The following is a 12525-nucleotide window of genomic DNA, read 5'->3' as shown; positions in this document are numbered from 1 at the left end:
TTTTTTTCTGTTTGTTTGCTTTTTAATTTTGACTGTATGATTTGTGAACAAGGTACCATTGAGGCAAGATCAAGATGAGTGTTTTGCTACACCAGAGGGATTAATACACAATCCACTTAGTGACATTGGTGATAACAGCTCATCCAAATCAGGATTTCCCTCCAATCTGCCTTTTGTCACTCTATTCCTTCACTTACAGGCTAGATAGGGAAGGATGAGATAGTCAATACCAATATATTTTCCTATAGGTTTGCAGCAGCAATTATCTTTCCAGAAGCTGCTGGCATCAGGATGAGACACGTTAGATGAAATTTTCAGGCTTTACTTTCATTCATGAAACCAACATCTTCCAAAGTAAGAAATGAGTCTGAGTCCTCTTGGTATGGTCTCAGTGATGTTTTTTCCCCTTTGGATTTCTACTTATGGTTTTCCAATACAAAAATAATTTCACACGCTTTACTTGTTAGCAGTAACATTATTTTACACCTCTTCATGATCCAGTCTTCCTGAGCAGTTATTACAAGACAGTGTGATACTCTAGTGTGATAAACACAGCCAAATTGTCACATGATAGAGGATAAATCACACTTCTAAAATCCCTCTTTTCGAAGAGGAACAAAGCTGTGCTCTGCTGACTTGCCTCAGTGAAGCAAATCCCACTACCCACCTGCACGTGTTCCCAGCTTCCCATCCCCACACCCCACTCCCTCGAGCTTCTCACATTGCTCAGGTTTTGCCTGAAGCCAGGAGAGGCCAGCAAGAAGCTGAGAGAATCGAGGCTGCTTCTCTGAATTGTACCCAAGAAGCCCATGCACCCCACAGGGTATGACCATCAGCTCAGCCCTTCTGGTTGCCCCCTGAAAGGCCCAGCCCAGAAGCATGCCTCTCTGAATAGAGCCTGTGGGACATGTAAACCACAACCCACAGTGTGAGTGACACTCACACTGTTTTACAGCTACCATCTGTAAACCGAAATCACCAGGGCCAACAGCAGAACATTCTAGCAACTCATCTTTCCACAATAACATTTTGCAAGCTATAGAATCATAGAATCATCAAGGCTGGAAAAGATCTCCAAGATTATGTAATTACGTCTTGCATTTTAACTTCATATGAAAAAGAGTTTAAGTTAGTTTTATTTTTTTTTTTCTTCCTCCAGATAAAGGTCTGCAGCTCTGGTTTTCTTCCTCACCATAGATATAAAACTCCCTAGCCTTACGTCTTTAATGTATGTAAAGAAAATATTAATCATATTTGTTATTTAAGGTTGGTCAAATAATCTAGCATTTAACTAGCACTCAGTGCTATGTTTCAGACAGAGGTGCCCATTATCTTTGATTTTCTTTCTTTCTTTCTTTTTTAAAATCGTGTGTCTGAAACTTCTTCTCTAAAGCCTTTCCAATTTGGAATTGAAAGAAACTGAAGGCAAATCTTCCCACTTGGATCCCTGTTTGAGATTTTGTTTTGTTTTGTTTTGCTTTTTGTTTTTTGTTTGGGATTGGTGTGAGACAGAGAGTTAGACTTTAGGAAACCAGAAACCAAAGCAAGTTTAGGACAGTAATTTGATAGACTTGCAGGCATTTCTTCCTCCACAGCACAAGCGAGGAGTGGGATATGCTGGCTCTGGTTTCTGAGATCTGGAATGAGGCCTTGCTTCCAGCGTCCTTTTGGATTTCCCCCTGCAGCGCCTTCCCAGGGTGCGGGCGGGCTGCAAGGTGGCCTGCTTCTGTGATTCAGATGTCACCCTGTGGGAATGCTTATGGCTGGGGTCATCATCTGCCTGCAAGTCCACAGGAGGCCCCACTGTAATGCTGCACAGCACCTCCCAGCATGCCAAGAATCACAGTGGTTATGTTGTGTGGAATTATATCAGCGATCTACCTCTGTTTTAAAAAATCAGATGGGCTGGGGCTTCTTACAAGAATAAGGAAAACAGTCATGAGCACAGTAGTGCATTTACTGTTTTTTGTGGCCACTCTGCTTTTGCAAGTTCTGCTTTCGCAAGTTCAGCACTCTTCAGCAGTTGCAGGGTGTCTACATAACAGTGTGAAAACTTTCCTTCTGTGATTAGTATGGGAAACTCATCATCACAGGCATGTGCTGAAGAAACCATGTCAGTCAGGGCACGGTGAGATGTGATATGTGAATGCAAGCGTCAACTGGCAGCTCTTCGCTGGTTAAAGTCCTTAGGGATAAATCCGCTTATGCCAGCAAATCGGCAAAGCTGCTTCTTTATTCAAAATATGTCTTTGCATCTTCTTTACAAGCATGGTGATTGCCTCTGTGTTGGCCATGTTGTAGTTTAGTTCCATCCACACTGGTAATAATTCCTAATGTCATTTTCGATTAAATTACTTCTAATGTTAGATGTAGACCTGTAGACATGCAGCTGCAGTAGAGTGCTCAGAACATAAAAATTGGACATTTCTACTTACAAGGTCATCAGTATTTATACTATTTTGTTGTATTATGTTATACTGTACTATCTTTTCTGCTCAGAAACAAGAAGTATAGATCATACAGTGTTAGAAGAAAACTAACCACACTGAGAATAATGGATTATTGATAATATTTCACAGCCCTATACTGAAAGATCCAGAAGCAACTGGATATGGGCATGAAATACTGCAAGGAAGCATTCCAGTAGAAGCTACACAGTTAAGCCAGATCTCTGGACCAAAGATTCCCTGATATCAGCCCATAAACCCTTGCTAACCCAAAGACCCATAGTGCACAGTGTCTTAATGAGTAATATTATCCTTAATGCTATTTCAATTCTAAATTGAATTATGTAAAGGGACCTCCACTGAGCAAGCATCAGGATCATTTTGGTCTTCATCAGAAACACTGCAAAAAGTGCTTCATTTTGAATTCCTGTTCAGAAGAACTGAGTGACTCAGAAGCGCCATGGTGACATTTCACTTTATCTTGCTCCTAGAGACAAAAGAACAATAATGTATTATTGGCAAAAGTCTCAAAATCGTGTGTTCATGACACGTGTGAAGAAATTACAGAATTAGAATATTGTTACTAGTGATTAATCACTTTTAAATGTTGAGAGTTTCTATACCTTTGGTCTAACAACTTACTTTACTCAGCAGCCTTTATGCGAAGATTGTATGCTTGTCCAGAAATTTAAATGAAATCTAATCTGATTTTAACTAGACTTCTTATCCTTCTTCATAGTATTTTAGAACTTCTGCTGCCAGTCAAATCCAGACTGCAGTGAAAAAAACAGGAAATAAAAAATCAGTTGGCTATTGCCAGTCTCAGTGGCATCACTTTGATTTTAGGGTAGAATCAGATCTGATTCTTAGATCTTTTTTTATCAGTTCACTTACTCCTGCTGAGGACTCATTGTAATTGTGACTCTATTCCATAAAAAGATGCAAGACTAAAAGCAGTTTTCCATGCAAAGGGGGATCTAGTGGCATTTCTATCCAGAATCCTAAGGAAGATATAAGCTTGTTGACCAAGTAAAAAATAATAAAAAACTTCTGCTAGAAAAAAAAAAAAGAAGAAGAAGAAGAAGAAAGAAAATGCTTTTAATTTCAGTCACAAATCTAACCTCATTTGGATTTAAGTTAATTTTCAGAAAATTAGTGGTATATCAGGCAGGGGAAGCCAGAAAAAAAATTAGAACAGATTTTAGGATGTATTAAAAAGGCTGTGTTGATTTTAAGGAGCTGTATAACTATCTTTCCTATCTTTCTTTTAGTACAGTAATGCTTACAAGGATAAACATGCATTTCATGTTTAATTCCATTTTGTTACAAATAGAAAATTGACCAAATTCTGCTTCTGTTTTTTCTGGGGTAAATTCAAGGTGAACCCTGTAAACTCAGTCAAATGGCCTATAAAATCAGCCAAATCAATTAAGATTTGCATTACTGGTAATTTAGAGCAGAGGCTGAGCACATTTGGCTTCAATCTATGTAAAGTGGTAGCATGAAAAATGAGAAACCAAAGTCTTGCCAAATCAATGGAGTGACTTAGAAAATAATGGCACTGAATTGTGGTTCTCTGAGCAAGTCACTGAGTGAAAAAGAAATGCTCTGCAGACTTGCAGAAAGACAGGTCTAGCAGTTCTTCCTCAAATCCTGGCAATAATCTCAACATTCTATCAGGTTTCTGAGGTAGAAAACAAGTATATTTCATGAGGTAATTTTTCTTTCTGTAGGATTTGTACCGCCTCTGTGTTGCATACATATGCTTAAAAGCTAGCAACAATAAAACACTTTCATGTATTTTCAGGAAGTGATATCAGACAAACATGCTGGTAAAATTAGCCTGAGGCTTTTACTCCATTTATATACAACAAAAGAAATCTTTGTCACTAATTACTTACAAACTTATTATTTGTCCCTTGTAACTGCATAGCCAATGATTACAGCAGAAAAACAATAATTTTATATAGTTATGACTAAATACCAGAACAACTCTCATATTATCAATAATCACTGCAATAACGCTGGCTTGTTGTTTAAGATTAAAAGGCCCTAGTGTATACTTGATGCTTACACTAACTGAAATTATGTTTCAGCTTAATGTCATTTTTGGGAATAGTGAGATAATCAAAAATTACTGGCTCTGATACACATATGCCAGAAAGGATAGCCTCTGGTTTTCAGGATTTGTTGTTTAAAGTTGACCTCTTAAAAAACGAATTATGTTTTAATAAATCTGATAGGCTGTTCCTAGTTTTTCTCCAGAAAGTTTTAGAAAGATACTGGGCACACAGAGCCTCTCACCATTTTTTCCGAGGACTGTACAGAAGTACAAGTGAGATAACTTCAAAATATATTTATGCTGTATATGAGACAAATTATGTGTTTTTTTGTTTGTTTGTTTTTATTTTTTAAAGTTTAGTTATATTTGCAGAACTTCAGCTCTTATTGGAAGGGATGTCTGTAGCTTAAACTTTATGCTCATGCTTCTCTTCTGTATCAGGACATTTTCTACATGAAGACAATTTTGATAAAGTCAGACTTCTCTACACAAAAATTTTTTCCAACTCTGCTGAGAAAACCCAGGTTTAATTCTGGGGAAAGGAAGCAGATAGTTCATTTTATACTTCCCTGCTTTGCAATGCTGGGATAGGGCAGCAGGGCTACATGTAGCAGTCCCCAAGCTCCTGAAGCACTTCTCGTATCCAAGAGCCTCTTGACAAGGACCACTGCATTCTGGCACTCCCAAGATACAAAGCTGCTGGAAATAGGGCAGATCTCACCAACAGTGCTCACCAAATGCTCCTGACATGGAATACAAACATCTCTGAAGATAGAGGCCAGCTTCTACAGCCTTACTCCACTCACTTGTTCTGGGTACCTATCTGATCCTATAAGATGCAACAGTGTTAAATGGTTTAGGCACTCCTCACCTGCTTAATTTTAATTCTGCACTCTGCATAATATTGCGAATAGCCACAACGCTAACCTGTCCCCGATGAATCTTTAACTCACAAAGTAAGCATAACAATGTACATGTACCAGCTTGAGAAGGAGGCATACTAAGAAGAAACTTATCATTTCCTACTGGAACCAAAGAAAGCATGAAAAAAAGAAAATGCTTAGTTCACCCTGTGTGTTCACCACACAGCTGAAGCCAGGATTTTGCTTTGTGTGTCTCCAAATGTAAATCACCAGGTGGCAGACTGTAGAGACAGAGGAAGAAAATATCTCTTCTCTGAGGACAGCACTGTTGCAGAGAAAGATTTCAAAATGAACAATAGTGCTTCAGGAATACTTTTCCTTCCCGACAGATCCATGCCAAATGGTGAAGGAATCATAGAATAATAGAGCCATAGTCATAGAATTACCAGTGTTGGAAAAGACTTCTAAGATCATCCAGTTCGATTGTTCATTTGTCATCAGTATTTCCCACCAAACTATGTCCCTCAGTAATATCTAAACATTTATTGAACACCTCCAGTGACTTCCCCTCCTGGGAAGCCTGGGAATCCCATTCCAATGCCGGACCACTTTTTTGGAGAAGTATTTCCTAACATTCAATCTGAATCTCCCCTGGTGCAACTTGAGGCCATTCCCTTTAGTCGTATCACTTATTACATGGGAGAAGACATTGGCCTCCACCTCATCACATTCTCCCTTCAGATAGTTGTAGAGGGCAGTAAGGTTACCTCTGAGCCTCCTCTTCTCCAGATTAAACAATCCCAGCTCCCTCAGCCACTACACATAAGGCCCGTGCTCCAGATCCCTTACCAGCTTTGTTGCCCTTCTCTGGACATGTTCCAGGGCTTCAATTTCTTTCATGCAGTGAGAGACCCAAAACTGAACAAAGCAGCAGAGGTGTGGCCTCACCAGGCCTGAGGGATAATCACTTCCATGCTGGCAACACCATTTCTGATACAAGCCAGGATGCCATTGGCCTTCCTGGCCACCTGGGCACACTTCTAGTTCATGCATCGACAAATACCATTCCTCAGCACAGTCTTCTAGCCATTCTGCCCCAAGCCTTTAGCAATGCCTGGGATTGTTATGGCCAAAGTGCGGGACTCAGCACTTGGTCTTGCTGAACTTCATTCCTTTGGCCTCAGCCCAGCTTCTAGAGTGTCCTTCTATAGGACGTTCTTATCCCCAGCAGATTGACACTTCCTGCCAACTTGGCGTCATCTGCAAACTTACTGAGGGTTCACTCAATGCCCTTATCCAGGTCATCAGTAATGATACCAAACAGCACAGATCCCAATACCGATCCCTGGGGAACACCACTCATGACCAATTGCCAGCTGAATTACTCAATTCACTACCACTCTCTGGGCTGTTCAGCCAATTCTTTACCAGCAAAGAGTGTATCTGTCCAAGCCACAGGCTGCCAGCTTCTTCAGGAGAATGCTGTAGGAAACACTCTCAGAGGCTTTGCTGAACTCTAGGTAGACTACGTCAACAGCCTTCCCCTCATCCATCAGGCAAGTCACTCAATCATAGAAGGAGAACTGATTGGTCAAGCAGGACCTGCCTTTTATGAACCCATGCTGGCTAGGCCTGATCCCCCATCTGTCCCACACATGCTGTGCGATCTCCCTCAACATGATGTGCTTCATAACCTTTCCCAGCACCAAACTGTAGTTCCTGGGATCCTCTGTATGACCATTTTGTAGATGAGACTTACACTGGCAAGAATGCATGCCTAGAGGGCCAGAGTAGAAGCTGGACTAGGCTGTACTACTATGATACTGCTATAATTTAAGGAAAAATAACTTCTTTACAGCTGCAGAACTGCATAGTCTGACTGAGATGAGAATGTACTCACTGTTGCTGAAAGCATGTCAGCTTGCTCCTCCCATCTCCCCATGCTGCCCACTTTAATAGCACATGTCAATAAGCATTCAAACAGGTAGAAGTTTGCATTCAAAGCTGCATTCAGGCAGGGATATCATGTAAATCAGGAACATTCGATTGTACTTTCTCACTACTTCTGCATGCAGTGGGAGGGTTTCAGGAGTTTCACTTAGGTCCCTTCCAAAACATTCTCAACCCCAAAATGCCAGTGCTACCTTTTATGTTAAATAACAGAACCAAAGCAGGAATGAGGAAAGCACATAAGCATGCACTTACAGTTAATGACACTACACACATGCTGAAAATTAAATGTATACTTTGTGTCTTCCTGGATCTGAGCCAGAGTACTCAGCTCACAGGATGAAGTCACTAATGAGTATACAGAACAGTTCACAGTGCACTGCAGGGATCTTTTCCTTCTCTGCTGTCTAGAAGTTTTAAAGCAAAAGATTGCAGTCTTCTTTCAGAGCACTAGTATTTTGCACATAAAGGAAGCGTGATATTTAAGGAGTTCATGACTTTTGAGTTGAGTCACATTTGCAACATGCTGATGATAGTGCATTACCCACCCTGTTCTTATGGTCATATGCTGGTAAAGAATTGAAGCAGAACAAACTAGGCTCCAGCTTTGCTTGTCATAAGTTCACCATTTTTAAATGTGTCCGTATTTCTTCCTCTTTTTCGTGTGAGTGTAATGAAGTACAAACTGCTAGTCACAATAAATGCTGCCCTTTCCTGTGATCCTCTCACCCCTTGTGGGGCTGGGCAATAAATACAGAAAGAATTTGCCCACCCTTTCCAGAAGCATTACAAGGAATTAATTAGTAATTGAGGGTATTTCTTGCTCAAAACAGAAATCTAGTCAATTTGGCAGCTTCATCTATTTCATCTACTGGGTAAGAATATATATATATATACACATACATATTGTTCATTTCATTTCTTCTCCACCCAATAAAATAGTAATAATTCTAAAATTGCAGCATTCTTGCCTTCGACTTAATTGGCTTCCCATGGATTTTTATTTCAGTGGATTATGGATAACATGAAAGATGAAAGCATGAGAGTTTGAGAACTTGTGTTTATGAGAAGAAGCCAGCATCTCTTTTGCCCAGTGCTGCTTTGTGTTGTTCTTTTGTGCAGTCATTCACATTTGCTGCAGACTCCAGTCCCAGACAATAGTACAGGCCTGGATATCTAATGATTATGTGTACTGGGAGAAAATGGCACAGAAGGAAAACTATGAAGTTTATTTTACTTTGGGGATCCATCTATTGACTTCAGCTGCATTAACCAGTTCAGCCAAATCTGAACCAGGATCAAGCAGGGAAGGACACACTGATCAGCTGCAGGAGTGATACTAGACTTAAGAATTCATGCAGCTGTGCAATGCACAGTAAATACAATACTCAAAAGCAAGATCAATGAAAAAACAGGAAGGGAGGGAAGTTATGCCTGTGATTTCTAATTTAAGCAAATGGAATTGGACTGTGCCACATTCAGCAAGCGATCACATCCACCTCTATTTACAGTGCCCATATGTGTCTGCGTATGGAAATTGCCTCTGGAAGCCCCAGTCCCAGAAGACGAAGAACAGCCATGATACAGAACAAAATCCTTCAGGCAGGAAAAAATAGAAGTACTGCACTTGGGGCTGGTTAGGCTTCACAGGCTACCCTCCCCCATCTTCATTCAACTCCAACCCCCTCCCCTCCGCCTCAACAAAAAACAATTTTTTTCTTCAGCTTAACTTTCTTCTGCTGTAATGTTAAGGACTTAGAGAAGCAGTATCAAAGATATTCAGACCTCTGACAATTTCTGAAATGTAAAATGCTCTGACAACAAATATCTATGATTAATACTAAGAAGTTGTAGAGTTGTAGAGATGGTTTGGCTTTTTTTGTGCTTTGTTTTGTTTTTTGCTTAGTCTATTCTAGTAGACTGAGAATCAACATAATTAAAAACAAATAAACCGTCTTAGGCTGTAGCTTTATTGCCAAGGCAATGCACTTCTGCATCAGAAATATTGTGACCAGCAGAACCAGAGAATTGTACAATTGGGCAATTGTACAGCTGTATCCAGCTCTAGTGAAACTGAACTCTGAGTAGTTTGGGCTTCCCACAAAAAAGATACTTGCTCAAGCACATGCAGAGAAGAGCAGTGAGGCTGCTGAAAGCACTAGCAATGAAGACTTATGAAAAGAAACTGAAGAAATTGGTGTTGTTTCATTTGGAGAAGAGAAGGAGACTACATTGCTGTCTACAACTACTTAAGAAGAGATTGCAGAAAGAGGGTGTCATTCTCTTTTTCCAGGTGACAAGTGATAGCATGTAAAGAAGCAGTCTGAAGTTGCACCAAAGCTAGTTTAGATTGGAGAGACTGGAGAGGTTGATCAAGCACTGAAATGGGCTGCCTCGGGAAGTGGTGGAGTTGTCATCCTGGAAATGTGTGAACCTGGCACTAAGGGACATGGTTTAGCAATGAGACTTTGTAAGCCAGGTTGCTGGTTGCCTTGGTGATCCTGAAGGTCTTTTCCAACTTAGATTATTCTATGATTCTTCCTTCTGAATGCTCTCCCTATTTTATTGCCTTCCTTTTTCTACCCAATTTCTTGCAAGTGTGTTTGTGTTCATTCTGAAAAAAAGGTAGTGGTGTGTTAATTGTCTGAAAACTCCATGCTCTGATTCTCAGGTTCCTTTATCCTCTGCCTGTGGCACTCTACTTACAGTAAGGACTAGCCTTGGGCCACCTCTACGGGTTAAGGGTGTTGACCAGAGCTGGAAATGATCTCACTCTCAATTTTTAGGCTGTAGATGTTGTACACTGATCAAATGTAGCCTGGATTCTATCCTCTGAGGTGTTAAAATATTTTGTCTTCAGGTGCTCCACCTCTCTTCCAAAAACACAAGTCTGTATCTCAGATACAGGAAGAAACATAACACAAAGGAAAACACACCATGGAAATGATTAGGGAAAGAAAAATATATTGCTGTATATATATAATGCACTGGTCAGATGCCAATGAAATATCTGTCAGCTTCCTAACTTTGGTGATTTGTTATTTTCTCTGAAGTGTCCACACTATGACCGTAGTCCAGTTCAGCTACATTGTGGGTTCAGTTTTGCTCTGCTTCATCCTTGTTACAGACTCATATCTGCACAAAACGCAAGCAATAGTTCACATTTTCTTACTCATACTTCCATGAGCCTCTGGCTGTTAAATGGTGCTGGACAGGAAGCTTTTAATGTGTATTTCACATTTCCCATTAAACTCTTTGTTTTCTTTGCTTTTGCTGGCAGAGCAGTCGCAAGTATTGACGCAACGGTGGTGATGCAATTGTTGAGAGGGATCAGATAGAAACAGAATGTTTCATTCTCTAATCTTCTCCTTGTATATGGCTTTGATAATGTTTGATTTTATAATCTTATTTTTACTAGCTTTAAATATTTTAAAATCATAAACAAGTAAAGATTAGAAAAATCAAACAGTCTCAGCGTCCTCTGAGTTAACATTGTGAGTAGTTTCAAAATAATTTAAAAAAAAAGTTTATTTCTAAATAAGGCAAAGATGAGTTCTTCCCATGTGAGCTGCAGTGAAAAAAAGACAAAGTAATCACTGTTGCTGTCCCTGGTATGTTCTAGTGAACTTTATCACAAATTTGGAAGGCTTGGAACAATGGAAAGTTTCTGAGCCGTACAATAAGATTAGGTCATTGGAAATAACACCATTATAGACACATGTGTATAGTTACTTGGGTTTGTTAGAGTGAAGTAAAATTCTTTTCCCTATGCCAGGCAGAACAGAACACATTTTCCTTTTACTGTGGTTGTGGGCACACTCACTGTTCTGTGAAACAAATAGCCGGTCTCCTGGAATCACAGAATCATAGAATATTTTGAGTTGGAAGAGACCCACAATGAGCATGAAGTCCAACTGCTGTATCCACACAGTACTACTCAAAAACCCAAACACATTGGAGAGTGGTGTACAAAGACTCTTTGAACTCTGGCAGCTTGGGCCGTGCCCACAGCCCTGGGCAGCCCATCCCATGCCCACTGCCCTGTGGTGCAGAACCTGTCCCTGACTCCCACCGGCCCCTCCCCTGACACAGCTCCATGCTGTTCCCTCGGGCCCTGTCGCTGTCACACAGAGCAGAGCTCAGCGCTACTCCTCCGCTCCCTGTGAGGAGCTGCAGCTGCGACCAGGCCTCCCCTGAGCTCCTCTGCTCTGGACTGAACACACCCAGGGACCTCAGCTGCTCCTCGCACACCTTGCCCTCAGACCCTTCACCATCTTGATAGCCTCTCTGTGATAATTTCATCATCCTCTTGCATTGCGGTGCCTGTGTTCAGCCATTTTTAAGTAAATATCCTTTTGCTTGAGAAGGAGCAAAACCCAAATCATTTTTAAAAGCTTAATACTTGTAAATGGTGTTAAAGATGGAAATGGAAGTGCAAGGGCTTTTTGAAAACCCACGTTTATAACTGATGGTGGTTTAGTAAGTGTTTGGGTTGGATGATCTCATTAGGTCCCTTCCAGTCTATACAATCTAACGATTGTGTGAACCTGTGCTTGAGATGAAAATGAATATTCTAGATACGTTGCTTGAGGAGACATCAGTAAAACCTAATATAGGAGAAATTCATTGTTTACTTCTTTTTCTTGCATTGCTGTAATTTTTCTGATATCAGTCACTTTAGACAACCACAGTTATGTTATTTGGTAAGCTAAATCACCTGCCAAACTTTGGTTTACAGTGAAATTGTTGCTTTCACGCAGAAGATAAATGCTCAGCCCTACATGACTCCTGTTCTCTTTCCTGTTACCCAGCCCTAACAACAGGAAAAAGAAAAAAAAAAAAAAAAAAAAGCAGGAAAGTAGTTTTTTTCACAGAATCTTATTTTTTCATAATGAGCATAACTTGGCCTCCTGCTATTCTCTGAGCAACAGGAACGATTTTGCCCCCTGCCTTTCTCTGAACAATGGCTATACCATTTCTCAGTATCCCTCTCTGAATGGTCTCCATACCCGTGCCACTTGCCATACTCTGAAAGGTGGCCATACCTTCGTCCAATATCTCAACAGTGAACATGATTTGTTTCTATACTGTCCCCTGATGGAGAACACAACTTCATGACATTTTTGGAATAATGGCTGTGTCTGTGGCCCACACTGTTGCCGTTGGATGAAGAATGGCTGTGTATGTGCCTCTTGTTGTTCTC

Source organism: Meleagris gallopavo, chromosome Z (genome assembly GCF_905368555.1).
Source record: "Meleagris gallopavo chromosome Z, MGAL_WU_HG_1.1, whole genome shotgun sequence".
NCBI lineage: Eukaryota > Metazoa > Chordata > Aves > Galliformes > Phasianidae > Meleagris > Meleagris gallopavo.
The sequence above is the reverse complement of the archived record's forward strand: the minus strand, read 5'-3'. Positions refer to the sequence as shown.